Genomic DNA, 14769 nt, shown 5'->3' with positions numbered 1-14769 from the left:
GGGGGACCCTGAGGCCAATAAGGTGCAGTGGCGAGGGCACTGTCTGCCTCTCACTGGGGGTTTCAGGCCGATGGGGGTCCAACAGGGAGGGTAGCAAAGGGGTGGCGTGGCCAGGAGGCGGACAGTTTCGGACAAGGAACGGTGCCACCTGGGATTGCCCCCCAACATAGGGTATGGCTGGAAGGTCCACAATGACACAGGTGGACCTCACTGCTGTACTGCACCCCTGGGGGGCGGAGTGTGCAGTTCCACCTGGACCAACTGTCACAGGGGGAACCCCCGATGATGTGTACATACAATGTTAATAGCTTTTGAATAATAAGTATGCTTTCTGATTTTAGGGTTACGTTTATACCTTGGAGCTTTATGACGATTGTGATGTGTTGAAATAAATGTGGCTCTACCTTTTCTAAAAAGCAATGTGTCTGTGTGGTTTCTACCGCTGCCTCCCTGCTGAGCCCACTAGAACATTGGAGCATTTCTGGGGGTGCTGGGAGCATCTCCCAGGTGCCATTCAGAACATCTTGGGAACAGCACTTGCTCATGAGCCTCTCCAGATGCGCCCCAGTTCCAGACTGTGGAATCGGGGGGCACAGAAGCTGCTGTGCATCTGAGATGCTCGCTGGCATCTGGGGATCTACCCAGTTCCAGACTGTGGATTCAGGAGGCATGGAAGCTGCTGTGCATCTGAGATGCTCCCCGGCATCTGGGGATCTGTCCCAGTTCCAGACTGTGGAATCAGGAGGCACGGAAGCTGCTGTGCATCTGAGATGCTCCCCGGCATGTGGGGATCTGCTCCAGTTCCAGACTGTGGAATCAGGAAGCACGGAAGCTGCTGTGCATCTGAGATGCTCCCCGGCATCTGGGGGATCTGCCCCAGTTCCAGACTGTGGAATCAGGAGGCACAGAAGCTGCTGTGCATCTGAGATGCCCCCCTCCCCCGCATCTGGGGATCTGCTCCAGTTCCAGACTGTGAAATCAGGAGGCACAGAAGCTGCTGTGCTGGGGATCTGCCCCAGTTCCAGACTGTGGAATCAGGAGGCACGGAAGCTGCTGTGCATCTGAGATGCTCCCCGGGATCTGGGGACCTGCCCCAGTTCCAGACTGTGGAATCAGGAGGCACGGAAGCTGCTGTGCATCTGAGATTCTCCCCAGCATCTGGGGATCTGCCCCAGTTCCAGACTGTGGAATCGGGGGGCATGCAAGCTACTGTGCATCTGAGGTGCTCCCTGGCATCTGGGGATCTGCCCCAGTTCCAGACTGTGGGATCATGAGGCACAGAAGCTGCTGTACATCTGAGAGGCTCCCTGGCATCTGCGGATCTGACCCAGTTCCAGACTGTGGAATCAGGAGGCACAGAAGCTGCTGTGCATCTGAGATGCTCCCCGGCATTGACTGTGGAATCAGGAGGCACGGAAGCTGCTGTGCATCTGAGATGCTCCCCGGCATCTGGGGGATCTGCCCCAGTTCCAGACTGTGGAATCGGGAGGCACGGAAGCTGCTGTGCATCTGAGATAATCCCCGGCATCTGGGGATCTGCTCCAGTTCCAGACTGTGGAATCAGGAGGCACGGAAGCTGCTGTGCATCTCAGATGCTCCCCGGCATCTGCGGATCTGCTCCAGTTCCAGACTGTGGAATCAGGAGGCACAGAAGCTGCTGTGCATCTGAGATGCTCCCCGGCATTGACTGTGGAATCAGGAGGCACGGAAGCTGCTGTGCATCTGAGATGCTCCCCGGCATCTGGGGGGGGATCTGCTCCAGTTCCAGACTGTGGAATCGAGAGGCACAGAAGCTGCTGTGCATCTGAGATACTCGCCGGCATCTGGGGATCTACCCCAGTTCCAGACTGTGGATTCAGGAGGCATGGAAGCTACTGTGCATCTGAGATGCTCCCCGGCATCTGGGGATCTGCCCCAGTTCCAGACTGTGGAATCGGGGGACACGGAAGCTACTGTGCATCTGAGGTGCTCCCTGGCATCTGGGGATCTGCCCCAGTTCCAGACTGTGGAATCGGGGGGCATGGAACCTACTGTGCATCTGAGGTGCTCCCTGGCATCTGGGGATCTGCCCCAGTTCCAGACTGTGGAATGAGGCACAGAAGCTGCTGTTCATCTGAGAGGCTCCCCGGCATCTGCGGATCTGACCCAGTTCCAGACTGTGGAATCAGGAGGCACAGAAGCTGCTGTGCATCTGAGATGCTCCCCGGCATTGACTGTGGAATCAGGAGCCACGGAAGCTGCTGTGCATCTGAGATGCTCCCCGGCATCTGGGGGATCTGCCCCAGTTCCAGACTGTGGAATCAGGAGGCACGGAAGCTGCTGTGCATCTGAGATAATCCCCGGCATCTGGGGATCTGCTCCAGTTCCAGACTGTGGAATCAGGAGGCACGGAAGCTTCTGTGCATCTCAGATGCTCCCCGGCATCTGCGGATCGGCTCCAGTTCCAGATTGTGGAATCAGGAGGCACAGAAGCTGCTGTGCATCTGAGATGCTCCCCGGAATTGACTGTGGAATCAGGAGGCACGGAAGCTGCTGTGCATCTGAGATGCTCCCCGGCATCTGGGGGGGATCTGCTCCAGTTCCAGACTGTGGAATCAAGGGGCACAGAAGCTGCTGTGCATCTGAGATACTCGCCGGCATCTGGGGATCTACCCCAGTTCCAGACTGTGGATTCAGGAGGCATGGAAGCTGCTGTGCATCTGAGATGCTCCCCGGCATCTGGGGATCTGCCCCAGTTCCAGACTGTGGAATTGGGGGGCACGGAAGCTACTGTGCATCTGAGGTGCTCCCTGGCATCTGGGGATCTGCCCCAGTTCCAGACTGTGGAATCAGGAGGGATAGAAGCTGCTGTGCATCTGAGATGCTTCCCGGCATCTGCGGATCTGCCCCAGTTCCAGACTGTGGAATCAGGAGGCACAGAAGCTGCTGTGCATCTGAGATGCTCCCCGGCATCTGGGGGATCTGCCCCAGTTCCAGACTGTGGAATCAGGAGGCACGGAAGCTGCTGTGCATCTGAGATGCTCCCCGGCATGTGGGGATCTGCTACAGTTCCAGACTGTGGAATCAGGAGGCACGGAAGCTGCTGTGCATCTGAGATGCTCCCTGGCATCTGGGGGATCTGCCCCAGTTCCAGACTGTGGAATCAGGAGGCACAGAAGCTGCGGTGCATCTGAGATGCCCCCCCCCCGGCATCTGGGGATCTGCTCCAGTTCCAGACTGTGGAATCAGGAGGCACGGAAGCTGCTGTGCATCTGAGATGCTCCCCGGCATCTGCAGATCTGCTCCAGTTCCAGACTGTGAAATCAGGAGGCACAGAAGCTGCTGTGCTGGGGATCTGCCCCAGTTCCAGACTGTGGAATCATGAGGCACAGAAGCTGCTGTGCATCTGAGAGGCTCCCCGGCATCTGCAGATCTGACCCAGTTCCAGACTGTGGAATCAGGAGGCACAGAAGCTGCTGTGCATCTGAGATGCTCCCTGGCATTGACTGTGGAATCAGGAGGCACGGAAGCTGCTGTGCATCTGAGACGCTCCCCGGCATCTGGGGGATCTTCCCCAGTTCCAGACTGTGGAATCAGGAGGCACAGAAGCTGCTGTGCATCTGAGATGCTCCCTGGCATCTGCGGATCTGCTCCAGTTCCAGACTGTGGAATCAGGAGGCACACAAGCTGCTGTGCATCTGAGATGCTCCCCGGCACTGACTGTGGAATCAGGAGGCACGGAAGCTGCTGTGCATCTGAGATGCTCCCCGGCATCTGGGGATCTGCTCCAGTTCCAGACTGTGGAATCAGGAGGCACAGAAGCTGCTGTGCATCTCAGATGCTCCCCGGCATCTGCGGATCTGCTCCAGTTCCAGACTGTGGAATCAGGAGGCACAGAAGCTGCTGTGCATCTGAGATGCTCCCCGGCATTGACTGTGGAATCACAAGGCACGGAAGCTGCTGTGCATCTCAGATGCTCCCCGGCATCTGGGGGGATCTGCCCCAGTTCCAGACTGTGGAATCAGGAGGCACGGAAGCTGCTGTGCATCTGAGATGCTCCCCGGCATCTGGGGATCTGCTCCAGTTCCAGACTGTGGAATCAGGAGGCACAGAAGCTGCTGTGCATCTCAGATGCTCCCCGGCATCTGTGGATCTGCTCCAGTTCCAGACTGTGGAATCAGGAGGCACAGAAGCTGCTGTGCATCTGAGATGCTCGCCGGCATTGACTGTGGAATCAGGAGGCACGGAAGCTGCTGTGCATCTGAGATGCTCCCCGGCATGTGGGGACCTGCTCCAGTTTCAGACTGTGGAATCAGGAGGCACGGAAGCTGCTGTGCATCTGAGATGCTCCCCAGCATCTGCGGATCTGCTCCAGTTCCAGACTGTGGAATCGGGGGGCATGGAAGCTACTGTGCATCTGAGGTGCTCCCTGGCATCTGGGGATCTGCCCCAGTTCCAGACTGTGGAATCAGGAGGCACGGAAGCTGCTGTGCATCTGAGATGCTCCCCGGCATCTGGGGGATCTGCCCCAGTTCCAGACTGTGGAATCAGGAGGCACGGAAGCTGCTGTGCATCTGAGATGCTCCCCGAAATCTGGGGATCTGCTCCAGTTCCAGACTGTGGAATCAGGAGGTACAGAAGCTGCTGTGCATCTGAGATGCTCCCCGGCATCTGGGGATCTGCTCCAGTTCCAGACTGTGGAATCAGGAGGCACTGAAGCTGCTGTGCATCTGAGATGCTCCCCGGCATCTGCGGATCTGCTCCAGTTGCAGACTGTGGAATCAGGAGGCACGGAAGCTGCTGTGCATCTGAGATGCTCCCTGGCATCTGGGGATCTGCTCCAGTTCCAGACTGTGGAATCAGGAGGCACAGAAGCTGCTGTGCATCTGAGATGCTCCCTGGCATCTGGGGATCTGCTCCAGTTCCAGACTGTGGAATCTGTCCCCGGCATTGACTGTGGAATCAGGAGGCACGGAAGCTCCTGTGCATCTGAGATGCTCCCCGGCATCTGGGAGATCTGCCCCAGTTCCAGACTGTGGAATCAGGTGGCACAGAAGCTTCTGTGCATCTGAGGTGCTCCCCGGCATCTGGGGATCTGCTCCAGTTCCAGACTGTGGAATCAGGAGGCACAAAAGCTGCTGTGCATCTGAGATGCTCCCCGGCATCTGCGGATCTGCTCCAGTTCCAGACTGTGGAATCAGGAGGCACAGAAGCTGCTGTGCATCTGATATGCTCCCCGGGATCTGGGGATCTGCCCCAGTTCCAGACTGTGGAATCAGGAGGCACGGAAGCTGCTGTGCATCTGAGATGCTCCCCGGCAGTGACTGTGAAATCAGGAGGCACGGAAGCTGCTGTGCATCTGATATGCTCCCCGGGATCTGGGGATCTGCCCCAGTTCCAGACTGTGGAATCAGGAGGCACGGAAGCTGCTGTGCATCTGAGATGCTCCCCGGCAGTGACTGTGGAATCAGGAGGCACGGAACCTGCTGTGCATCTGAGATGCTCCCCGGCATCTGGGAGATCTGCCCCAGTTCCAGACTGTGGAATCAGGTGGCACAGAAGCTTCTGTGCATCTGAGGTGCTCCCCGGCATCTGGGGATCTGCTCCAGTTCCAGACTGTGGAATCAGGAGGCACAAAAGCTGCTGTGCATCTGAGATGCTCCCCGGCATCTGCGGATCTGCTCCAGTTCCAGACTGTGGAATCAGGAGTCACAGAAGCTGCTGTGCATCTGATATGCTCCCCGGGATCTGGGGATCTGCCCCAGTTCCAGACTGTGGAATCAGGAGGCACGGAAGCTGCTGTGCATCTGAGATGCTCCCCGGCAGTGACTGTGGAATCAGGAGGCACGGAAGCTGCTGTGCATCTGAGATGCTCCCCGGCATCTGGGGGATCTGCTCCAGTTCCAAGCTGCTGTGCATCTGAGATGCTCCCCGGCATCTGGGGGATCTGCTCCAGTTCCAGACTGTGGAATCAGGAGGCACGGAAGCTGCTGTGCATCTGAGATGCTCCCCGGCATCTGCGGATCTGCTCCAGTTCCAGACTGTGGAATCAGGAGGCACAGAAGCTGCTGTGCATCTGAGATGCTCCCCGGCATTGACTGTGGAATCAGGAGGCACGGAAGCTGCTGTGCATCTGAGATGCTCCCTGGCATCTGGGGGATCTGCCCCAGTTCCAGATTGTGGAATCAGGAGGCTCGGAAGCTGCTGTGCATCTGAGATGCTCCCCGGCATCTGGGGATCTGCTCCAGTTCCAGACTGTGGAATCAGGAGGCACGGAAGCTGCTGTGCATCTGAGATGCTCCCCGGCATCTGGGGATCTGCTCCAGTTGCAGACTGTGGAATCAGGAGGCACAGAAGCTGCTGTGCATCTGAGATGCTCCCCGGCATCTGCGGATCTGCTCCAGTTGCAGACTGTGGAATCAGGAGGCACGGAAGCTGCTGTGCATCTGAGATGCTCCCCGGCATCTGGGGATCTGCTCCAGTTGCAGACTGTGGAATCAGGAGGCACGGAAGCTGCTGTGCATCTGAGATGCTCCCCGGCATCTGGGGATCTGCTCCAGTTCCAGACTGTGGAATCAGGAGGCACAGAAGCTGCTGTGCATCTGAGATACTCCCCGGCATTGGGATCTGCCCCAGTTCCAGACTGTGGAATCAGGAGGCACGGAAGCTGCTGTGCATCTGAGGTGCTCCCCGGCATCTGGGGATCTGCTCCAGTTCCAGACTGTGGAATCAGGAGGCACTGAAGCTGCTGTGCATCTGAGGTGCTCCCCGGCATCTGGGGATCTGCTCCAGTTCCAGACTGTGGAATCAGGAGGCACAGAAGCTGCTGTGCATCTGAGATGCTCCCCGGCATCTGCGGATCTGCTCCAGTTCCAGACTGTGGAATCAGGAGGCACAGAAGCTTGGCTGTGGAATCAGGAGGCACGGAAGCTGCTGTGCATCTGAGATGCTCTCCGGCATCTGGGGATCTGCTCCAGTTCTAGACTGTGGAATCAGGAGGCACGGAAGCTGCTGTGCATCTGAGATGCTCCCCGGCATCTGCGGATCTGCTCCAGTTCCACACTGTGGAATCATGAGGCACAGAAGCTGCTGTGCATCTGAGATGCTCCCCGGGATCTGGGGATCTGCCCCAGTTCTAGACTGTGGAATCAGGAGGCACAGAAGCTGCTGTGCATCTGAGATGCTCCCCGGGATCTGGGGATCTGACCCAGTTCCAGACTGTGGAATCAGGAGGCACAGAATCTGCTGTGCATCTGAGATGCTCCCCGGCATCTGCGGATCTGCTCCAGTTCCAGACTGTGGTATCAGGAGGCACAGAAGCTGCTGTGCATCTGAGATGCTCCCCGGCATTGGCTGTGGAATCAGGAGGCACGGAAGCTGCTGTGCATCTGAGATGCTCCCTGGCATCTGGGGGATCTGCTCCAGTTCTAGACTGTGGAATCAGGAGGCACGGAAGCTGCTGTGCATCTGAGATGCTCCCCGGCATCTGCAGATCTGCTCCAGTTCCAGACTGTGGAATCAGGAGGCACAGAAGCTGCTGTGCATCTGAGATGCTCCCCGGCATTGACTGTGGAATCAGGAGGCACGGAAGCTGCTGTGCATCTGAGATGCTCCCCGGCATGTGGGGATCTGCTCCAGTTCCAGACTGTGGAATCAGGAGGCACGGAAGCTGCTGTGCATCTGAGATGCTCCCCGGCATTGACTGTGGAATCAGGAGGCACGGAAGCTGCTGTGCATCTGAGATGCTCCCCGGCATCTGCGGATCTGCTCCAGTTCCAGACTGTGGAATCAGGAGGCACAGAAGCTTGGCTGTGGAATCAGGAGGCACGGAAGCTGCTGTGCATCTGAGATGCTCTCCGGCATCTGGGGATCTGCTCCAGTTCTAGACTGTGGAATCAGGAGGCACGGAAGCTGCTGTGCATCTGAGATGCTCCCCGGCATCTGCGGATCTGCTCCAGTTCCAGACTGTGGAATCAGGAGGCACAGAAGCTGCTGTGCATCTGAGATGCTCCCCGGGATCTGGGGATCTGCCCCAGTTCTAGACTGTGGAATCAGGAGGCACAGAAGCTGCTGTGCATCTGAGATGCTCCCCGGGATCTGGGGATCTGCCCCAGTTCCAGACTGTGGAATCAGGAGGCACAGAAGCTGCTGTGCATCTGAGATGCTCCCCGGCATCTGCGGATCTGCTCCAGTTCCAGACTGTGGAATCAGGAGGCACAGAAGCTGCTGTGCATCTGAGATGCTCCCCGGCATTGGCTGTGGAATCAGGAGGCACGGAAGCTGCTGTGCATCTGAGATGCTCCCCGGCATCTGGGGGATCTGCTCCAGTTCTAGACTGTGGAATCAGGAGGCACGGAAGCTGCTGTGCATCTGAGATGCTCCCCGGCATCTGCAGATCTGCTCCAGTTCCAGACTGTGGAATCAGGAGGCACAGAAGCTGCTGTGCATCTGAGATGCTCCCCGGCATTGACTGTGGAATCAGGAGGCACGGAAGCTGCTGTGCATCTGAGATGCTCCCCGGCATGTGGGGATCTGCTCCAGTTCCAGACTGTGGAATCAGGAGGCACGGAAGCTGCTGTGCATCTGAGATGCTCCCCGGCATTGACTGTGGAATCAGGAGGCACGGAAGCTGCTGTGCATCTGAGATGCTCCCCGGCATGTGGGGATCTGCTCCAGTTCCAGACTGTGGAAATCAGGAGGCACGGAAGCTGCTGTGCTTCTTTGTCAGACATGGCCCGTGGCACTTATATGGAGCAAGGGGTTACCATTTTGTAATGCCGAACAGCATGCACTTCCACACCACAACAGAATACGAACTTACTGCAGATTTCCATTCTTAAAAGAGACAAAAAACAAATGTGAACTCCACCGAGTGACAACATTTAGTTCCAAAAACGTTATGACACATTGTTGTGCATTTTGAGTTCAATCGTTGTTGTGAGATCAGCCGAGTGTGCATTTTTGTAAAAACTACCTTCCAAAATAACACCTTGCTGAAAAGTAAGTTAACATTATCTGTGTGTGTGTGTTGAAGTTCTCGTTGTCAGCATGCCAACATGTGAGCTGAACCTGAACTTTAGCTACTTGCTTGATGCTAAGGTCTCCAAGATTGCAAAATGCCTGCAATCCAACTCCATCAAGCATTGACAAAGCCCAAAGTTTTGGCTTTTTTTTCTGTATGCATTATGGTACTATGAGACCACAAAATAGCACAACTGGAAAACGGTGCGGAGTACCTGGGCATACAATGCTTGCACCTTGCAAATGTCTTTCTATTACCTATACACAAGCCGAAACTGCTGGCGTGCCAATGCCTGACATTAACAGGACTTCAGTGCAAGGAACAGATGTGAAGAGACACTGGTATATATAAATCAACGAAGGCAAACTTGTTTAAAACATTTTTATTACACCAGGACCTCATTATAGCAGCAATAAAGCCATTAACTCTCAGAAAACTGTTTAGAAATGGCCCATGGAGGCCTTATAGGGCACACCGTTTGATGTTACTGTGTGATAAATCTAGCTCAAAGAGATCCTAGGCGGGTGTGTTTTCTGCAGTGAGACACAGGTAGTGCCTGAGAATGATCACTGGGTTTACCCCAATCCAATTGTGTTGGCTTAAAGGTAGTGTTAATAGCGCAAAGTAAAAACGCAAACTAAATCCAAACTTAAACTGCTGAGAGGGTCATTCAGGCAGGGTATTCTAAACTGCCTGACTGAGGTTATGGATAGAGAACCCTGCAACTATATAAAACAAGTATTGGCAATGCCAACATTTTGGGCTTTTGTGTAGGCATGGGAAAGGCATTTGCCAGGCACTGCCGTGGTGGTATTAACTGGTCATCAGTGGTAGCAGCTGCAAAGGGGTGCGAGTACCTGGGCATATAATAGCAGTGACTGGCAACTGCATAATACATGTACACAAGCCAAAACTGCCTTTGCCAATCTTGTTTATTACAGGACTTCAGTGATGGACAAGCACAGTGCTTATAAATCAGGTGGCTGTTGACATTTTTATTACACCAGTCTCGTTTAGAGCTCCAATTAAGCCATTAACTCTCAGAAGACTGCTTTGAAAAAACATGGTCAGGTTGTGTACTTCCCCCACACAGTTTGAGGGTGTGGCTAGCCCAGAGATCCTAGGAGGATGTGCTTTGGGCAGGAAGTTGGTGGGAATGGCTATTGGGAGTAGCATGGCCAGTCAATGGGTGGGTAAATAACCAAACAACGCCTACAAGCTGTGTGTCCCTCCCCATATGCCATTTCTCCCTAGCTGTACTGGCTGCAATAGTTTCGGCTTATAAATAGCCAAAACTAATGAAACGCTCAGTTTCTGGGGGGGATGTTGTGGTACCCTCCAGTGTACTGCTGAAATTCACAATGAAGGCTGCTCGGATAGATCAGAGGGTTAACGCGCCTGCTGCTGAGCTCTCTGTACAACAACATGCTTAATTAAATCCCTGAGCGTCCCACGTACACCTTTTTATCTTTACGAAAGAGATACAGCGTGGCCCAGTGTGTCGGGATAATAAGAGTACCCACAATACATTGCGCTTCAAAGTGCACATCATGGCCCATGAAACCCTACAGACATTACATGACAGTGTGCGAGTGGTACGATGCATGGTGAAAGAACTGGGCGGAGTAGCGGGAATGGCGTGTCTTATTAATAAAACAATGCTGCTTTTCTTAACTTAGTGCTCGGCCCTGAAAATCCTGAAACTATTCAAGTATGTGAGTGTCGCACGGGTATGTGTAAAGCGCTAACCCGGCATGGGTGCGGCCTCGCTGCGCTAAGTGCCATCTGTACTGTGTTTCCGGTGGAGCCCGGTCTGAAGAAATGGCACACTTTGCATTCATAATGGGAAAATAATGTTTACAAAATGTGTTAGGTAATTTGCGTTTAAATTAGACAGCTATTATAGCGCAATAAAATGAAGACCAATATGACTCATCAATAAATTGAGCACCCGCTACGGAGATCTGCGTGAGACAATGAGAGCAATTATTGCAGCGCCTAGAAACGAGCAATCGTGGTGCTGCGCTCTCCAGGTTAACGATGAGATTCTCTAAAAATGCTCTACATAAAAGCTCTTTAGAAAAAAAGCTATATAAATAACTATTATACACATACCTCAAGGAAAAATGAGAGTACGGCTCGATTTTTCAAAACAGCATAATATGCCATGAATTGTCACGTGTTTTCCAAGGCTGCCGTATCGTGCAGGAAATTCAGAAGCCTTCCACACACACAAGCTTCAAAGAAGGGGAAATGCATCCAGGAATAGATGAGGCCTGGGGAGAGCAGTAGGGGGAGGGTGGTGGGGGCTGGGGTGGGGGGGGGGTGTCTGCGTGTAAAAAAAGACCCTTTCCCGTTCCTGGCAAGGACCGCAGCTGCTGGGTGGGTCTGTGACACAGCAATGCTGATAGCCGCATGCCATGCCCGTCCACCACACACACACACACACACACAGCCATTCCGCCCCTGAGCTCAGGACGTCTCGCCACACACAGCCATTCTGGCCTGGGGCTCAGGACATCTCGCCACACCCACAGCCATTCTGCCCCTGGGCTCAGGACATCTCGCCACACCCACAGCCATTCTGGCCCGGGGCTCAGGACATCTCACCACACACACACAGACATTCCGCCCTGGGCTCACGACTTCTCGCCACACACACACAGCCATTCTGCCCCGGGGCTCAGGACATCTCATCACACACACAGCCATTCTAACCCGGGGCTCAGGACATCTCACCACACACACAACCATTCTGACCCGGGACTCAGGACATCTCGCCACACCCACAGATATTCTGCTCCTGGGCTCAGGACATCTCACGACATCTCGCCACACACACACCCATTCTGCCCCAGGACATCTCGCCACACACATACCCATTCTGCCCCAGGACATCTCGCCACACCCACAGCTATTCTGCTCCTGGGCTCAGGACATCTCGCCACACACACAGCTATTCTGCCCCTGGACTCAGGGCATCTCACCACACACACACACAGACACACAGGCATTCTGCACCGGCCTCAGGACATCATGCCATACACACAGGCATTCTGCCCCTGGGCTCAGGACATCTCGCCACACACATAGCTATTCTGCCCCTGGGCTCAGGACATCTCACCACACACACACCACACACACACACACACACACTCTTCACCGGACTCAGGACATCATGCCACACACACAGGCATTCTGCCCCTGGGCTCAGAACATCTCACCACACAGACACACAGGCATTCTGCACCGGGCTCAGGACATCATGCCACACAGACACACAGGCATTCTTCACCGGGTTCAGGACATCATGCCACACACACAGGCATTCTGCCCCTGGGCTCAGGACATCTCACCACACACACACACACACACACATGGGCATTCTGCACCGGTCTCAGGACATCTCACCACACACAGACACACACACACACACACACACACATGGGCATTCTGCACCGGTCTCAGGACATCTCACCACACACAGACACACACACACAGGAATTCTGCACCGGGCTCAGGACATCTCATCACACACACACAGGCATTCTGCACCGGGCTCAGGACATCTCACCACACACACACACACACACACACAGGCATTCTGCACAGGGCTCAGGACATCTCACCACACACACACAGGCATTCTGCACAGGGCTCAGGACATCTCACCACACACACACACAGGCATTCTGCACAGGGCTCAGGACATCTCACCACACACAAACACACAGAGGCATTCTGCACAGGGCTCAGGACGTCTCACCACACACACACACACACACACACACAGGCATTCTGCACCGGGCTCAGGACATCTCACCACACACACACACAGGCATTCTGCACAGGGCTCAGGACATCTCACCACACACAAACACACAGAGGCATTCTGCACAGGGCTCAGGACGTCTCACCACACACACACACACACACACACACAGGCATTCTGCACCGGGCTCAGGACATCTCACACCACACACACACACACACAGGCTCAGGACATCTCACCACACACACACAGACAGAGGCATTCTGCACAGGGCTCAGGACATCTCACCACACACACACACACACACACACAGGCTCAGGACATCTCACCACACACACACACACAGAGGCATTCTGCACAGGGCTCAGGACATCTCACCACACACACACACACACACACACACACACACATGGGCATTCTGCACCGGGCTCAGGGCATTTCACCACACACACACAGGCATTCTGCACCGGGCTCAGGACATCTCAGCATCCCATCGCTGCAGAGAAAATATCCGGGATGGCAGGACACATTTTATTTGCTTATATTTTGGCCCACATTCTTCTACAGGATTGTGTACGGCACATGGCGCAGTGTGGCACAGCAGTCATTCCAACATACCGCAGGCAGCCGATCTGCAAGCGCAGAGTACGTTATCCGTTTGAAGCAGAACCCTCAAATTAATCTATTTCCCAGCCAGGCAGTGCGGTGGGCAATCTCCCAGCCGCCTAAATCCTGCGGCTTCTGCGGCCGCTCGTGTGCTCCCGCAGCAGCCAGCCTTAGTCCGGCGGATTCCAGCTGGAAACTGAAACATTTCCCATATATGCAAACTTGCTCTTTTATTCTGAACGCCCCGATTGCAGCTGTACGCCAACACATCATGCACCCCTCTGCTCGGTGCAGTGTGCGTGCATCAGCCGCAGCGCGTATGAAAGGCGTGCACGCCCGTGCCCGTTGCACCTACCTGCAGGCGATGCGGTGGAAGTGGGGTGGGGGGCGAGGGGGCTCAGACCCAGGCAGGGGGCGCCGCTCCTGCCGCGCCCACCCCGGCCGGGCTGTGGCTACTGCCTAGCGCCGCTCTGACCATCCCTGCAGCTCATCTCTCCGTGCACAAAGAGAGCCTGCTCGGGACGGCCCCGCCCCCTATCCCAGGGGGGATAGAGGGCTTTCACGTGACGTCAGAGCCCGAGCTCAGAACGAGGCTCCCAGCTGCACACGGACAGGTCTCGGGAAGCTCACACATTGTGCTGCACGGCGGCGAGGCACCTTTGGTGTCACACCTCAGGACTGACCTCCCGTGGCAATTCCGGTGGAGCATTTAGGACATTTGGTTTACGTGTACGAAACTGGCAATGGCGTGTTTTTCGGGGACAGGTTTATGGCCTGTTCTAAAATGACTGACGGGAAATGTAATGGCTTCTTTGTCAGACCGCAGCACTCCCATTGGGCTCCTTACTCTGCGTTCAGCAAAGACAACACACTTTACAAACAAGGATTTTTTTAAAAAAATGAGCCAGCATTCTTGCCCCCCAACCTCCCTCCCCCACGCAACAAAGGCAGGGACCGACCCACAGATACATTGGAGATTATTGTGTAGTGTGGACTTTAACCCCATCATTTTCATCTACACGTGCCTGTTATGTCCTGCTCCCGGGTCACCGGAGCAGGACACGCAGTTACCAGGATCACCAATTTGGCGCTGCCCCTTTAAGGACGTGCGCACGTGGTGGAGTGACGTTTCACTCCGTCGTGTGCGGTATAAATAAACGGGTCGTTCCCGGCCGAGTCAGTGTGACCGGGGAGCCTGAACCTGAAGCAGCTGTGTGCGTGTGTGTCTGTGGATGGGCGGGGCTCACGGGATCTCCGGCAGGGGCCGGAGAGGGCCAACAGTGGCGACAAAGAACGGATCTGCAATCCTGGGCACGGCGGTGAAAGCGGAGGTGTCAATCTCGATTTTTATGAGATTTGCACCATCCGAAATGCCGCAGAGAAGGATGCA

The 14769-nt window shown here is 55.2% G+C and overlaps 1 protein-coding gene across 2 annotated transcripts in view; it reads right to left on the bottom strand.

Moving 5' to 3' along the window:
* TMEM169 (transmembrane protein 169) overlaps window positions 1-13910 on the bottom strand; it is a 144653-nt gene extending 130743 nt beyond the window's left edge. Inside the window, exon 1 of one of the 2 annotated variants that reach the window (XM_069616802.1) lies at window positions 13735-13910. The gene's annotated coding sequence lies outside the window, so the exon portion shown is untranslated. Of the gene's footprint in view, window positions 1-11116; window positions 11206-13734 lie in introns of those variants that run through there. The other variant, XM_069616803.1, reaches the window with a different exon arrangement.
* Between the last annotated feature and the right edge of the window lie 859 nt (window positions 13911-14769).

This window comes from Ambystoma mexicanum, chromosome 9 (assembly GCF_040938575.1).
Source record: "Ambystoma mexicanum isolate Mex_15411 chromosome 9, UKY_AmexF1_1, whole genome shotgun sequence".
NCBI lineage: Eukaryota > Metazoa > Chordata > Amphibia > Caudata > Ambystomatidae > Ambystoma > Ambystoma mexicanum.
The sequence above is the reverse complement of the archived record's forward strand: the minus strand, read 5'-3'. Positions and strand labels throughout refer to the sequence as shown.